At 44.8% G+C, this 15,320-nt stretch overlaps 1 long non-coding RNA gene across 1 annotated transcript; it reads left to right on the top strand.

Annotated features, from left to right (window-relative positions):
* The first annotated feature begins 2,086 nt into the window (after positions 1 to 2,086).
* Positions 2,087 to 15,036, top strand: LOC116273834. Its single transcript, XR_004182285.1, has 2 exons — positions 2,087 to 10,995; positions 14,867 to 15,036. It is a non-coding gene; the product is annotated as an uncharacterized LOC116273834 (long non-coding RNA).
* Positions 15,037 to 15,320: the final 284 nt, after the last annotated feature.

Below are 15,320 nucleotides of genomic sequence, written 5' to 3'. Positions count from 1 at the left end.
CCCCTCCAGTTCCCCTTCTTGCACTTTATTTTAAAACACAAATCTGAGTATGCCGCTCTCTGCTCTACTCCAACCCACAGGGGTTCAAGTCTAAGCCTTCGGCAGGGCACCTGGGCCACCTGGTGCTGGGCTTCCACCTGCTTCTCAGATGCCTTCCCACTGCCTCTGCTCATGCTGTCCTCCTCCAGCCCAGAGCTGCTTGTTGGTAGCCACAGGGAACATGCTGCCCTGTTTCTCTCTGTGATGTGGTGCTCTCCTACCCTCTGCTCCTTCCTGACACGTTCCTACTTCCCTTATGACTGGGCCAGGTGGCAACTTCTTGGAAATACTTTTCTGGACACCCCACTCCAAGTCCATCCTCTCTGTACCCCCACCCAGGCCAGGTCATGTGCTCTTCCTCTGGTTTCTGCAACCCTCTGGACTTGTCTCTATGAATCTATAACATTGTTTAAATAGGCTTCACATCTGTGCTGTGTGCTTCTGGAAGGAAAGGCTGTGCATGTTGCTGGTGCCTAGTATAATGCCCAGCCCTCACCAGCTGCTCAGTGAGCATTTAATGAATGCAGGAGTGAACCGCAACAGCTAATACTCTCCGGCTACTCACTGTGTTTCAGGTACTGCTCCAAAACCTCTTTATATATTAACTCATTTAAATCCCTCAACACTTATGAAGTGGGTACTATAATTGTCCTCATTTTACAGATGAGGATACCAAGGCACAGTGAGGCTAAGCAACTTACCCAAGGTAGTATAGCTAGATTCAAACCCGGCTCTAGGGGCTTGACCCATACCCACCTCATTGTGCTGCTGCTACAGCTCTGCCTGCATCCCACGCTGACTTCTGCTCATGCACCCCCTCCACTTGGAATGTGAGTGGTTGATCACTTTCTCTACCTGGTTCAAGACCCAGCTGAGGCCCTACCTCTGCATAAGCCATGCAGAGGTAGGCACAGTGCTGGCACAGTGCAAATGGGCCCCTAACATATGACATTCATTATAACAAAGAACAGTTCCCCCAGAGCTCATTCAGGTCTCAGTACAAATTGTCTTGCAACCTGACAAAGAAAGCTGGTGATGTATAGACCCATTACATACTGGCTGTTGAGAGACGTCACCACTGACATCCATGCTTTTGGAGATGTCATCTTTTTTGTTGGAGGATGGTAGTTTACTCAAAAAGGAAAAAAATATATATTTTAATATTTTTCATTTATTTGATATAATTATAGTTTATATAATGCTGCCATTTATTTGCTTTATCTTATTTAATCTTGTATATTTTCCTGTGCAGTGCTCAGGACAGGTTAAACCCATTTTATTGAAGAGAAAATTGAATATTAATGACACTAAGTAACTTGCTCAAGGCCCCATGGCTCATTTGGACCCAGGTTTGTCCACTTCTAATACTTGTGTATATTCCTTGCTTGATGTAAGTATCTGAACAATATCTGGCCACAGAGCGGAGCTGCAGTGGAGCATCGTGCAGGCGGTGAGTGACAGAAGCAGTCCTTAGGAGTCTCAGGAGCAGTCCAGCAGCACATCTCACTGCAGAACAGCACGAAGGGCTTCTCACCATGCTCTTACTTCACCAAGTTAGTTAGGTTTTTCTCTTTAAGAGCATACATACCATTATGGACTGGCTTGTATCTCCCTGCAATTTAATATGTTGTAGTCCTAACCTCCAGTACATCAGACTTGACTGTATTTGGAGATAGGGTCTTTAAAGATCTAACTAAGTTAAAATGAGGTGGGCTCTAATCCAACATGACTGGCAATTTTGTTTGTTGTTTTTGAGACAGAGTCTGGCTCTATCACCCAGGCTGGAGTGCAGTGGCGTGACTTCGGCTCACTGCAACCTCTGCCTCCCAGGCTCAAGCTATCCTCCCACTGCAGCCTCCAGAATAGCTGGGACTACAGGCATGCGCCACCACATCCAGCTAATTTTTGTATTTTTTGTAGACACGAGGTGTCACCATGTTGCCCAGGATGGTCTTGGAACTCCTGGGCTCATGCTAGCCATGCGCCTTGGCCTCCCAAAGTGCTAGGGATTACAGGTGTGAGCCACCATACCTGGCCGACTGGTGTTCTTATAATAAAAGGAGACTAAGACACAGACACACACAAAGGGAAGATCATGTGAAGACACAGGGAGAAGACAGCCACGCGCAAGCCAAAGCGAGAGGTCTCCGGAGAAACCCACCCCACCAATGCCTTGATCTTGGACTTTCAGCCTCCAGCTATGAGAAAACAAATTTCCGTTCTTGAAGCCACTCAGCCTGTGATACTGGCAGCCCTAGCAAACTAATGCACACATACATTTAAACTCAGTTTAATTCTGTGATCATTAATTTATGTTCAGTTTTTTAATAGCCCTAGTCTTATGACCACTGTTAAGTTCACCAAAACAAAGGCCATTGTGGAAAGGAGCCTGTAACTGTTGACTGAAACAGCCATTGAGGAGGCTGTGCACTGTGAAGCACATTGATGAGGCAAAAATTCTGGACAACCATGTGCACATCCTGCTGGGCCCATCACTCCCCGAGGGGTCTGGGGCAATAAGTAGACTTTACCGAGCCTCAGTTTCCTCAACTTCAAGTTGAGACATGTGACTTTGAGGTCTTTTCCAACCATTCTCTGATGGAAGAGGGTGTAACATTTCTGGCTTAGTGATGCTGTGAAGCATACAGGTTTTAGTTTGGGGAAGTCTAAAGCCCCCACCAATCTTTTCCTATTGAAAAACTTAGATACAAAAGGCTCTTTGGTTCCTTTGCAGGATAGTTCCTTGTCGAGCTAGTGGCTCGATAAGAAAAGAACTCAAAGAGATCTGAAAGAGCCTGGAACTGCCAGCTGATGGAGTGGGTGGCAGTTTTACAAGGACTTCAACGAGGGCCTTTGAAACTTTCTGCTATTCAAGTCTGTTTAGAACTTGCTTCTGAAGCCTGATATCTTTCAACTGTGGTGTCTTAATTCTTGCCTCCTGCCCTGGCAGCTGAGCCCAGAGGAGCTTTGCAGGACAGTGGCACTTGTTAGTGAAGCCACAAGACAGGTGGCACTTGGGAGAGGAGCCTCTGAACACCCCGGGCAGGCCTTGGAACAGGACAAGGTTCACAGGCTGCAGAGAGCCAAGAGGGAGGGGTGGACCCTCACAGGGCCCCATTCCTATAAGGGGCCCTCTGATTTTGAGGAGAGAGCCAGGAAAGCAGACGCCATGAAAAGAGAGCTGGGTGTGGTGTGGGGTGGGGGGGGAGGGAGTGGAATTAGCCTTCTGTGGCTATTCAAGTGGGAACATGTCACTTTGCTCAGTGGCATTTTGTAAACTGTGAAGTGAGGGACGGTGGCCTGGCACCTTCAGAGATGACCTGTGAACACGTGACCCACAGGAGCACTGGCCTAAGTACAGATAAGAAGGCCAGGAGCTGCTGAAGGTCAATTAAGGCAGAGAACCATAATCTCAGGGTACATGGTGCTCCAGGAGGCCCATGGGGAGGCATCGTGAAGTCTATGAGGCTCTGACCCCACATGCAATGTGTGGTCTTGATGACTTAGCATGTTAAGAAGCTGTGATTGGTAGTAAAATACAGTGAAGGTTAAACCAGAGCCTGCTAGACTGTTTGTTAGTGGAAGGACTACTGTGAGACTATGGCAGGAGATGGAGGAGCCTGGAAAAAGGGGTTTAGTATGAAAACTGTTTGGAGTTTATCCATTCCTGCGGAGGCGTGGGGGCGGGAAAGAGCGAGTAGATCCAGGGGCTGGTGCCAGCTCCTAACACAGAAACACTTCCAAGAGGAGGAAAGAGGTTCAAAACAAAACAGATGTTGCCATTTGTTGTTGTGGCAGGCATTTCAGGTGGATGATCTCATGCGGTCCTCACAACCACTCCATAATGTGAGTATCACTGCCTCATCTTGTGATATTTGAAGAAACTGAGGCTCAGATAAGTTAAAAATGTGCCCAAAGTCAACCAGCTAACAAACAAATCTTGCTGGAGTAGCAACCCAGCCCTGCTGGCCCCCTTGGTGGCTCTAGTTACACTCTGCAAGCCATCTGGAGAGTTTGTGCCTCTGGATCACCCAGCTCCCCTTATTCTAGTTCTGCAGGCAGAGAGCAACCGTTTGAGAGCTTGGAGGGTGAATTTTCTGAGTGGCTAAGCCTCTGGGAGGAGTTCTGTGAGCAATGCCATGAACTGGGGCTCTGGTCTAATGTATCTCCCATTACACCTGATAAATGGTCTTTCTGAGCCATCAGCTGGTTTCATTTCGGAGTGGGTCAGGAGAATCAGTTCCTAAAGACTGTTACTTCTGAGTACCCTGGAGAATTGACTTCTGGGGTTATCCAGCCACTCTGGGTACCTTTTTAGCTAAAACAAATATAATTGAGAAATGAGTCTGCAATCGTATTGAGGGATGTTCACATCGGATACCAAGAAGAGTAAATTACTAAGAGCTGCAATTCATTAACTAGACATCCTAGGGCCCTGTAAGCCAATAGTAAAAGCTCTAAAAGAAAGAATTTGTTGGGGACTAGGGAATGGGCAGGAATGCAGGAGGGGGAGCCCACTGTGTGATTTGTTCTTTCTGAATTGCTACTTTTGTATCTCTGGAACACTATTGTTAATAAGTATAACCTGTGGGATATGAAATATTTTTGAATACTTTTGCTTTAATCCATTTGTTGACCCACCCACACAAGCAACCATTCAGCCTGCATTGAGGAGTCTGTTAGGAATGCTACTGATGAAGATGAGAGCTGGCGTTTGTCCCATGCTTACTTCATGCTGGGCACTATTTTGAGTGCTTTACTCATTCAGTGCTCACAGCACTACTCAGAGAAAGGTACTATTATCCTCACTCAGAGGAAGGTACTATTATCCTCATTTTACTGAGAAGGAAACTGAGGCACAAAGAAATTAAGTGATGCACCTATCATGCTGAAGGCAGCAGGAATGGGAGAATGGATGGGAACCTGTCGGCAAGCATCAGACTTGGAGTCTTGAGTGACAGAGCGTCATTAAAGGGCATTTAGTAGGGACCCTAGGTTCTATGAACAAAGCAACCACAGTTCTGCTTTTAAACTTTTTCTGAAGATTATTAAACTGTTATGCCTCCCCTACCTCTGAAAGAGTTTGTGGAAACGATGAGATAGACTAGCTGCAGCTACAACTGGACTTTACTCATTGGAAGTGGGAATGGAAGTTTTTAGGCACCAGAAGAAATTAGCAAATGACGTATCTGCACCATGAATGCCATTATATGCTTTGCTAAAGCAAAGAGGCCTTGCATGGTTTTCATCATCTGACACATGATTAAACTTTGTAAAGTTATATTTTAATGTTTTGAATCCATGCTCTTGAAGAAAATAGTTTTGTATCTAATTCTGTGAGTGTGAAGGTTGCTAAGAGACTATTCATAGAAGTATACAAATTCAGAGCTGGAAGTGACCTGGGATATTGGGTCCAACATCCTCATTTTACTGAAAAGGACATGGATGTGACTTGTTCAAGGTCAAACAGCATGAATTTGGTGTACATTAGGAATGATTTAACTATTTTATATAGGGCCAAGAACTAAGTAATAAGAGAGAAGGAACATCATTCTTTTCTAAGGTTGAGATTTGTTATCAACACAAACTCCATCAGTTACTAGTGATAGGAAAACCATCTACAGAGGTTAAGTCAAAAATCAAGACTATATTCCTCATTCATGTAAATGAAAAGTCCAGGACACTGGTTTCAGACATAGGGCTTGAATGATGTAATCAGGACTCAGTCTGCCTCTCATTCTGCTTGCTTCTTTCCATGTTTGCTTCCTTTTCTAGCATGTTCTTCTCACAAGCCACCAAAATGGCTCTAGCAGCTATGAGATGGTTCCCATCTTTATAGGTTTAGCAGACAAAAGACCCTCCCGCTTCCCATCACTACCAGTTCCATTTCATTAGCTTTGATTGACTGGGTTGGGGTCACTTGCTCACTCTTGAAGTGAGCACTGTTAGTGGTGAGATGTGGTATTCTTGTGGGTTAGACCCCAGCCACATGCTCACTTGTGGATCTGTGAGCATGTGAGGTCAGGCACACTACAAATCATATACCCCAGGGAAAAATGGGGTGCATAGTAACAACCCCAGGAGAAGTGGATGCCTGGGAGGTAAAACCACAGATGTGCACTACAAGGTTTCATGAGAGCAAATGGTCCTAAGACTTTTTTGTTCTTCTTTAGCTTTTGCAATGGAAAGAGATGTAGTGTAGACTGAGGCCATGATGAAGAGTTAAGAACATCTTTTGGGTTGAGGGTAAAGAACTTTTCCCTGACTAAGGAGGGGACTAAGCTGTTCTGGGCTGAGTGTATGGTTCCAACTGCAGGGAACTATCTCTTTATTTCAACCTTCCTTCTTTTCCCCTGAGAGCTTGCAGCCCAGGTAAAGTCTTCTTTTCCATCTTTTCCATGGTTCTCTGGTCAAATAATTCCACAGGGGGACATGTCTTTCTTGCTTAAGCACAGGCTCCTTTCTTAATCCTTTGTCTTCTTCCACTATCTCTTTCGACTTTCACCTAGCTATCTGAAGAGAGCCTTTCTCATTCAATTCATCTATGGACATACTTCCTGCCATCACAAGGACGCTTTCCTGCTGCAAATAATAAAAAACTCCCTCTAATTCAACAAAGGAATTCACCATCCCGCAAAGCAGGAAGTGCAAAGGTAGCGCCGACTGGGCCAGGCACATTGAAGTCAGGCTTGGTTTCCCCATGGTCTTCCTGGCTTTGTGCCCATCTGTTGCAACTTTGTCCCCAGGCAGACCTCAGCTGTGCTTGCAAGGTGGTCTTCTGCAGCAACAGGGACAACGTGCCTTTGGGTTTGTATTTGGCAACACAGCAAGGAAACCTCTCTTTTGCTCCCAGTTCACTTTCAGTCCAACTGGACCAATTTAGGCCTCATATCCCTCGCTGGACCCTGACAGTTGTCAGAAGGATCCATGAACCCAGTGTTGGCATGAGATGTGCTTATTGTGATGGCTTCTCTAATCTGGATCCTCGCTGGGGCTAGAGAGAATCCAGGGTCCCTAGGGTCACATGGCCTGATTGGAGGAGGGTAGTAGGATTGGATGGATGCTGGGTAGACATTATATTATGTTTAGTTAGGCTGTACATGTTTCATATGTTCTAACATAAATATGTTTTTCATTAAAAGACAGTATTTCTGACTTTATGGTTTAAACAGAACTTTATGGATTAAACTTATAACCTAAACATCATGTATAAAGTTGTTTGTTTGGAGAAAATACATATCTTCATGCCAAACATCTTATTCATAAGTGTATTTATACCAATTTAAACTACATTGAGATGAAGCAATGATGAAAATAATTAAGACTTTGGGGGAACTCTGGCCACCAGACCCCTTGCAGAGCTTTGGGCAGCACCCTGTTGACCCATAGCATCCAGGTAAGTGCACACGTGCGCACAAACATACCGAAGGCTTCTCTCTGGGGATGCCCATCTCACCCTTTGTATGGGATTCTTATCTGTTTTTATCTTTTGCCTTTTGTTCCAGAGTCTGGGTATAGACATGTGGCTGGTAGCTCTGTGTGTATGGATTATAGTTAGTGATTGGAACAAAACAACTTGGGGTTTGATCTCTATGTGCCCATCTTTATCCTTTTCTGAAGAATGTCCTGGTTTGGGGACAGAAGAACTTGGGCAATAAGAAACCACAGATGATGCCACCCTCATCTTAGCTGGTGCTTTTCACCTTCTTCTGGCTGGTAATTTATGTGATTCTCTGGAAAATGTATGGAGAAACTCTAACTTTAACTCCTGAACCCAGGAGTTCCCCTCTCCCTAGTCTCTCCACCAGAACAGTTACCAGGGCTGGGAACACAACCCAGGGGTGATGTCATGTATGCAGAGGATGAGAACAGGAGCTCGTCAGATCCACTTTTGGGTCTGGCCAAATGGGCTTCAGTGTCCTCCTGTATAAAGTGGGGGCACCTCTCCCAGGATTTATTTGGCTGCCACGTGTTTAGGGCCTACTCCATGCCAGGTTCTGGGCCACCAATGTTACCTACATTTCCTCTTCTAATTCTCAAACACTGACTTGCTGCAAGTCAATCAGCTTGTGGCAGGGCTGGGGTCCAAGCCCTGGTCTGTCTGACTCCGATGTCTGTGCTGTTAGCAATTCCTCTCCTCACAGGGCTGCACACGGGAAGAAGTGGGAAAGAGCGTGGAAAGAACCTGACGCAGTACCTGGCACTCACTGGGTGATCAACAAATGGTGGTGGCGGCTGCTGCTGCTGCTATGAAAAGCAAAGGTCCTAGATAATCCCCCAAACTGACAGCCGGCTCTGCACAACCTACAGCTGGCCATGGTCTCCCTGAAGACTTGTTTATTGGCCTTGTGGTTGTCCAAAGAAAGAGTTATCTGTCCTCTCTCAATTTCCCAGGCCTTCAGAAGTTAGGCTCAAGTTACTGAGCATGCACACCTGTTTTTCTGGGCCCGGAGGGGCTGGAGAGCTCAGGTGACCAAGCACACTTCTGACCCGGGCTGGGGTCAGCAGGCTGAGGTACTGGCCAAGAGTCTTCCAGCCAGGGGCAGTAGCCAGGATCCCACAGTTAGAAGCCTTGCAGGGGAAGTGGGTGTTGCTCTGGGCCTTAAAACTTTGTTATTTTATCCTGATCCCCCACTGTCCACAGCGGACATAAGCGTGACTCATCCTCATGCCAGCTCCATATCAGCTGTGGTAAGAAGGGCTGCTCCCAACCCAGGGAAAGGTCACAAAGATGCAAGTAACTGCAACTACAAACACAGTGAATGCTAGTGGGTGCTTCTTCGGCACCAGAAACGGTGCATAAATGCTTTGTTTATAGTCTCATGTGAGCCTCACAAGCAGTCTATGGAGTAAAGTAGTATCAATGACACCATTTTAGGGATGGAGAAACCGAGGCCCAAAGAGATGGGATAACTTGCCTGACTGCACAGAGCATGCACAATATGACTTGCACTAAATACATCTAGCATGGAAGTTTGTTTCCTGCACCATGAGGCAGAAAACTCCCTCCTCCACACAAAGGCTGAAGGGTCTTCCCCCAGAGCAAAATACTGGGAGAGTACTATTTCATTTCATTTCCTTTCAGTAAACTTTAGAACAATGACAATGCTGGGAAAGGTGGTTGACCATGCTGGTGCTCACTTCATCTCCAAGCCTCACAATGGTCCTACAAGCTATAGCTCAGAGAGGTCAAGCAGCCCTCTCCAGGTCACACAGCAATCTGTGCTTTCATTGCACCAACTTTGGTCGCCAGGAAAAATGCATCATGGAGACATTCTTAATCAGAACACACATTTTCTGATACTCAGCAAGGGTGCCTTTATCTTCATCAAATTTCTCAAAGGTTACTACTACCCCCTCTCACAACTTTATGCGATTCTCTGGAAAATGTACGGAGAAACTCTAACTTTAACTTGACTCAGACTGCAGCAAACACAGAGAGGCGAGCTTCAGCCTGGATGAATGTGCAGCTTATTGCCTAGGTGCCTGAAGAGCTGGGAGATAGCACCATTCTTATTGCTGTGGGATATTCTCCAGTGGCTATCTCTGTTAAGAACAAATCCTGACCCCCATGGTGCCTGCTGGTGCATCCCTGGTAGGCAATGCTCAGATGAGACCTTGGATGTGTTTGCTCCAGCAGAGGTCAGGAATGGAGGGCTGTGGGAAGTGTGTTACTCAAATGCATGTGGCTGTGACAGAACCCCACTCTGCTTAACTTAAATTTTTAGAAAACAATTTTACTGGCAGGATGTAGGATAATCTGCAGACCCCACAGAGAGTAGAATAATCAGGCTTCAAAAAAGACAAGAATCCAAGTAGCCCCACACCTGTGGCAGGATGGAGGCAGCCTCCTCAGGGCACTGCCCCCAGGATGGGTCAGCCACAACTGTGGACTGTCCCTGTGTTACTTGGCTCAGGATTCAAATTTACAACCCACAAATAGCTCAAATGAAACAGGCAGACAATACCAAGTGTTGACAAGGTTGTGGAGCAAATGAATTCCTCACACTGGTGGGGAAGTAAAATAGTACAGGTATTGTGGGAAAACATTTGGTAGTTTCTGAAAAATTAAACATAAATTTACCATGTGATAAAGAAATCCCACTTCTGAGTATCTAAGAGAAATGAAAACCTAAACTTAACATAAAATCTTGTATGAGAACGTTCATAGCCGTATTATTCATGATAGCCACAAGGTGAAAGCAATCCAAATGCCCATCACCTGGTGAATGCAGAAACAAAATGTGGTATATCCATATAATAGATTACTATTTTGCAACAAAAAGGAATGAAGTATGGATCAACATACTATAACATAGATGGAATTTTAAGACATTATGTATATTGTGTGATTCCATCTACATGAAATACCCAGAAAAGGCAAATCTGTAGAGACAGAAAGTAGATTAGTGGTTGCCTTGAGCATAGGGAGTACCTGCAAATGGACACAAGGCTACTTTTTGGGGTGAGAGAAATATTCTAAGATTAGATTGTGGTGATGTTGTACAGTGCCATAAATTTACTAAAAATCATTGAATTGCCTATTTAAAACAAGTGAACTTTATGGTATATAAACTACAGCTCAATGAAGCTATTTTTTAAAAGCATTGAATTTGCAGTAGTGAGTCAGAGTAGACTCGTGTGTTGCCCCTGCTGTGGTGCCTTATTTGACAGGTGCACCAAGTTGATCACAGGGAACTGAGATAATCTGGGCACTGTTCCAACAGGAGCAAAAGTGGGAAGAAGGGTTTCTGCACAGATAGGTACCTCAGAGACTCCCCCTCCTGCCCCCCAACCAAGCACCAGGATGGCAAGTGGCTGAGACCATCATTTTGGCCTCCTCAAATGTCAGGGTCCCTGGCCACTGGGTGCTCTCCTCTGCAGCTGAAGTCTAAGGCTTCGTGGAAACCTCCTCAGCATCTGGATCCTCATGACAAAGGCCTTCGTCCACCAAGGGTAAGCCCCTGGGGCTGGGATTGGCTTCTGGTATGGAGACCCTGGTGATCTCTTCTAATGATGAGCATTGAGCCATTGATTTCATATAGGTGTGGTTTTGCTCCCAAAAACAATAAAAGGTGTTTAGCGATGGTTGGGCACAACACAGCTATCTCCAGCTTGTGTATCAAAGAGCACATGCAATGATTCCTTTGTAGTCCCCAGCTCTTCAATCTCCTGTTGGCCTCATTTCTCTCTCTCTCTCTCTCTCTCTCATTCTTACAAAGCATCTAACACAGTGCTTTATCTTTGGCTTATTATGACTTCTTGTGGCCTCTTTTCTATGCCACAGCCAAACTGATGAAGAAGCCTAAACTAGGAGAAAAGAAAAGAAAAGCTATGAGACAGAAAAAAAAAAATGTACATAGCTGAATACAGATGTCAGCAGGTAGCAAGATGAGAATTGAAGGACTTCCAGAAGGCAATTGAGTCACATCAATGGTGGAGTGTAAAAAAAACAGAGCTTCACAAACTGTGGTTTGTAAATAATGTAAAGGACTTTATTCATTATTATTATTATTTGAGACAGAGTCTTGCTCTGTCACCCAAGCTGGAGTACAGTGGCGTGAGCTCACTCAGCTCACTGCAACCTCCGCCTACTGAGTTCAAGCAATTCTCTCATCTCAGCCTCCCAAATAGCTGGGACTACAGGCACCTGCCACCACACTCAAGTAATTTTTGTTATTTTTTGGTAGAGACAGCATTTTGCCATGTTGGTTAGGCTGGTCTTGAACTCCTGACATCAAGTGATCCACCCACCTCAGCCTCCCAAAGTGCTGGGATTACAGGCTTGAGCCACTGTGCCAAGCCCCATATTATTTATTAATGAACCTGTACTAATGATTTTATTTAATGCATTAATGGAAAAGCCAGTAAGATGTTACAACTAAGTCAATGGAGAATCCAAAATCACGTATAATTATAGATCAGGAACACTGAAAGAGTGAGCAAGTGGGGGCAAAGCTGGCCCCTTCCACAGCGAGGAAGGGAAGTCAATTGCCTAACAGAATTTTTGCATGTCTACAGGCAGAAATTATTTTTCATTGCTATTATTTACTTACAATTTATAAACTGCAAAATAGCTCAATAAAAGGCTAGAATCAGGTAATCAGGAAAGATGTACTCTAGACAATGCATAGTTTTCCCTTGAAGCACAAATCTTTCTTTGTAATACTTTGTTCCCCTTGGATAACTAGTATTTATCCTTTACATTAATCTCAAGCTTGAAAAGGCCATATTTTAAAAATTTCTAATGCATCATGGGATACTTTTATAAAACACAATAAAAATAAATTGCTAGAAAAATAAAATGATAGAAGATACACAAAATATAAGCCTAACTTTTAAAGTTTAAAAGTTAAAACTGAACTTTTATTAGTTTCAACAGACACGAAGTTACTCTGTCAAGTTGTTAAGGAAGTTTCTAAAAGCTTCCCGTATTTCCGTACTTTTTCCAACAGTAACTTGTGGTGAAGAGTTTGCAGCCTGGTCCTGGCCCACAAACCACTTTCTAACCTGCGCTGCAATAGAGCGTTTATTCACACACATTGCTGCTGAGGCTCATAGGATTCTGCCTTCTGATGCCGGTTTCCACAGGGTCCAGCCTTCTTCTTGTTCCCATTCTTTAACTGACTGGAGATTTATCTTATAACTCTCCACTCCATATCCTTCCTAGTCTAGTCTGGGACAATAGATCTCAAACTCTTTGGTCTCAGGATCCCTTTAAACTCTTAAAAATTAATGAGGATGCCAAAGAACTTTTTAAAAATGTAGGTTACAGATATCAACATTTATCATATTAGAAAGGAAGACCAAGGTTTTTTTTTGTTTTTGTTTTTTGTTTTAGATAGAGTCTCACTCTGTCGCCTAAACTGGAGTGCAATGGTGCAATCTTGGCCACTGCAACCTCCACCTCCTGGGTTCAAGTGATTCTCCTGCCTCAGCCTCCCAAGTAGCTGGGATTACAGGCTCCCGCTACCATGCCTGGCTAATTTTTGTATTTTTAGTAGAGAAAGGGTTTCGCCACATTGGTCAGGCTGGTCTCGAACTCCTGACCTCAGGTGATCTGCCTGCCTCAGCCTCCCAAAGTGCTGGGATTACAGATGTGAGCCACCGTGCCCGGCCAAGATATTTTTTAAATTATTTATTGGCTAGGCATGGTGGCTCATGCCTGTAATTCCAGCACTCTGGGAAGCTGAGGTGGGCAGATAGTTTGAGCCCAGGCGTTCGAGACCAGCCTGGGTAACACAACAAAACCCTGTCTCTACAAAAAATACAAAAAAACTTTAGCTGGGTGTGGTGGTGTATGCCTGTAGTCCCAGCTACTCAGGAGGTTGAGCTGGGAGGATCTTTTGAACCCAGGAGGCAGAGGTTGCAGTGAGCTGAGATCATGCCACTGCTCTTCAGCCTGGGTGACAGAGAGAGATCCTGTCTCAAAAATATTATTTCTCAATTCATTAAAAATAGACATAACAAATCATTACATGCTAATATATTTCATGAAAACAAATCTATTTTCCAAAACAAAAGTAAATAGTAAAGAGAATGGCATTTTTTTTTTTCTCTGTTGCCCAGGCTGGAGTGCAGTGGTATGATCTCGGCTCACTGCAACCTCCGCCTCCCGAGTTCAAGCGATTCTCCTGCCACAGCCTCCTGAGTAGCTGGAATTACAGGCATGTGCCACCACGTCTGGCTGGCATTCTTTTGCATTTATTGACTATCCCTTTGGTGGTTTGTGCCTCTATTTCGTTTTTCTAACAGAATAGAAGGCAGCTAGATTCTTTTTTTTTTTTTTTTTTTTTTTGAGACGGAGTCTCGCTCTGTCACCCAGGCTGGAGTGCAGTGGCCGGATCTCAGCTCACTGCAAGCTCCGCCTCCCGGGTTCACGCCATTCTCCGGCCTCAGCCTCCCGAGTAGCTGGGACTACAGGCGCCCGCCACCTCGCCCGGCTAGTTTTTTGTATTTCTTAATAGAGACGGGGTTTCACCACCGTGTTAGCCAGGATGGTCTCGATCTCCTGACCTCGTGATCCGCCCATCTCGGCCTCCCAAAGTGCTGGGATTACAGGCGGCAGCTAGATTCTTATATCTGCTTTTGCATCCTATCTGTTGCAATATCACGCCATATAACCTCTGCAAAACTCCTTTGTTTACTCACGAGAGAAAAGAGAGTAAAATAGGCAAATAATACCTTAGTTTATTAGAAAACTAGTCTAACATCACAGGTCCCCTGAAAGGCTCTTGGGGGCCTTCAGGGGTCCTTGGACAACAACTTGAGAAGCACCTGTTCAAGATATCTAGTCTCAAAAGACCCCCTTCTTAGGGCAACCAGCTGTTTGCCTGGGACTGTCCTGGTTCCAACACTGACAGTCCTGTGTCCCTGGCACACTATGGCTGTTGGTCACCCTAACACTCTTTTGGGCACATGCGTTCATTTGGGTTAGCCTGGCATTCCCGCTCTGCTTCTCTCCCTTCTCTTCCACCTCTTTCTTCCTTCTCTTTCTCACTTGAATCCATTTTCCATATCCTTCAACAACTGGTTGAAGCCAGAGTTGTTATACAGGTGCCTGGTGGAGACTGGCAGTTGCCTACCCCATATCTTTTCTCCCCCCTTTCTTAATTAACAGAGACCCTATTTTGTTGGGACAGTGTTCAGGAATAAAAAAAGTGTTTCCAAGCCTCCCTTGTAGATGGGATGGTCATATAACACAGTTCTAGACAATAAGATGTTCAAGAAAACTGTTGGGTGGGGCTCCTAGGAAAGCTCATTTAGAATAGAGTGCATTTATAGCACACACAGTTTGCCCTTTTCGCTTTTCCACTGTCCTGCCTAGAACTCACCTATGATAACTGGAGTTCCAGAGTCATCTTACAGACATGAGGACCAGAGTCATACCTGGAGATAGGACAGCAAAGCTGAGGGCCAGAAAGTGACTGGTTCCCTAATGCTTTGTGGAGCTGCCAAAAAAGTTTCAGGTTAATTATTTCCAGATTTCTTCTGTAAGCAAAAAAAGAAAAATAAAAAAGCCCATTGTGTTTAAGTCACTGCCTTTCAGATTCCTGTTGCCAAACACAATTGGTAATCAATGCAAGATGTTTTTTGTTTTCTTCATTGGAGAGAAAGATTCTTTATATAAAATGGAGGGAAACAGAAAAATATGCGCTCATTTATGGCGGATGTTTAGCTGCAATTGAGGCTCAGACGTTCCCAGAAGACAGGATCCTCTGTAGAGAAACTGTACTTCTTGTTTGGGCTGGCTTCGGAGGCTACTGATTTCAGCCCATGGT

The sequence above is a fragment of the Papio anubis genome, chromosome 2, assembly GCF_008728515.1.
Source record: "Papio anubis isolate 15944 chromosome 2, Panubis1.0, whole genome shotgun sequence".
NCBI classification, from domain to species: domain Eukaryota; kingdom Metazoa; phylum Chordata; class Mammalia; order Primates; family Cercopithecidae; genus Papio; species Papio anubis.
Note: the sequence above shows the minus strand (reverse complement) of the source record. Positions and strands in the feature narration are given on the sequence as shown.